The sequence below is a fragment of the Arachis ipaensis genome, chromosome B09, assembly GCF_000816755.2.
Source record: "Arachis ipaensis cultivar K30076 chromosome B09, Araip1.1, whole genome shotgun sequence".
NCBI classification, from domain to species: Eukaryota; Viridiplantae; Streptophyta; class Magnoliopsida; order Fabales; family Fabaceae; genus Arachis; species Arachis ipaensis.
In genome coordinates, this window is record NC_029793.2 from 144,204,144 (window position 1) to 144,206,196 (window position 2,053).

Sequence of the window (2,053 nt, forward strand, 5' to 3'; positions counted from 1 at the left end):
GGTTAATTATACTTTGAGATAATTACTGTATAAAATTATGTTGATGTACATATTCTTTTTAAAAGAAAAAAAATAAACATAAAATAATATTAACCTTTTTAAAATGAAACGATTAAAAAACTTCAAGAACAGGGCAGAGAGTAAGTAGATCTAACTTTAAAATATTTAACACACATTTTAATGGATTCATTCACATTTTAACAACACAACATCAATGAGTTAAAATTCAAGAACCAGAGAAAATAAATTTTTAATGCTAAATATTTGTGCATCGTCTCAACTCTCAACCATTGGCCTCGTTTAAAAACGCCACACAAAAAGTTGCCAAACATTTTGCAGAGAGTAGTCGACCACCACCACCATACGACTACTGCCACCTTGCACCATTGTCACCAACACCCATAAAATAGAAAGAAAGTAGAGAGGGGAGCCAACCCCAGTAGCCCACCATGGCGGCGGCCTTCTCCATGGCCCCTTATCTTCATCGGAACTACCAGTATCGCTAACGCCGGACAGCACGCTAAAGCCGGATGCTACCTCTGTCGTCTTCACCTCTATCTTGCTCACAACTGCTGCATCCATCTTCGTAACCACCTTTATCGCTGACAGGTCGCGGTGCTCAACCTTTGCATTCTCTGTCAAACCCCAGCTTATATCAATCGTGGTGATTGACTCTCGGCGAGCCTCCCTTCTCCCCTGTCGCCATCTAGAAGAACAATAAAAATACATGCACAAAAAAAAAAAATTTCACCCCAAATTATTGCAATTGAGGACATCCCTCAAATCACCACCTTCGATTTTGCCATTATCAAGCACACTGGGTTGGGAGAAACCAAACGCCGTTCTCGTTATAGAACGTCTTTCACATGAATATATTTACTTTTTCTTTTTTGGAAAAAGCATAATATTTTCCTTTCACATGAATATATTTACTTTTTCTTTTTTGGAAAAAGCATAATATTTTCCAAAACTAAAAGAAATAATATTTTTACTTTCTAAATTTATTTATTAAAAAATGCCTTCATTAATTATATAATTGTTGTACATAGCATCTGTTAATCACTTGACTAGCACTCTTTTCTAAGAGTTCTGAATTGTTGCAGTGATGTTCAGAAGGATATGTGTCTTTGTAACGGCCTACCCACGTCAGTTCTACACATGAGGAACTTAAAGGGATTCTACACCATAGACTCCACCTATATATATATATATACACGTGAATATAAAATCAGTTTATTCGATCGTATAAGTGGATAAGGTCATCCCTTAAAAAAGAATCATAGCATCTCCATCAAAAGTATTATTAAATTATATATAACATATCTATCTTACATTTTACCGGAGTTATCCATTATCTTTTTTTTTTTGTTTTTTAATAATTAACTCGTATATATTAAGAGAAACAAAAATTACAGCAGCTAAAATTGCACGCAGATGCAAAATGACCTAGAAAGTACTTAAAAAAAAATAAATTCACACATGAATTAGAGTAATATTTTGTGTCTAACCAATTCAAAAAATAATACTCCACATACACGTCAATTTTTTATTAATGATATTTTATTGTGAAATATAATTAAAAATATACTACTATTTTATATGGGATCCTTTGAGCTTTTGTTTATCCTTTCACCATTGAAGCTATCTCTTGTGGAATTTGACTACATAATTAATTATCACTTTATTCAACACTTTATAATTATAAAAATATACTTTTTAAATTAAAAAAAAAGAAAGCATTTCTTTCTTAAACAAAACAAATTCAAATGGACACTATTTCGTATATCATCGTCATTCGTCAAAATTTCAAAAGGTGTGGAGCATATTGCCATATTGGTTTGATTCAAGAAATATAAGCTCTTAGAAGAATAGCTTGAAACAAAATAGCGCAATATCCGCAGTAGCACTTTGGAAAATTCTTGAGTTGAATTGAATTTCCAGGTTCGAATCCTGGCTGCGGAATTCATTTTTTTTTTTATCTAATATAAGAATTGTTTCTTACTAAATTTGTAAAAATTATGTGTTATATATTATTCGTTATTGTAATTTTTTC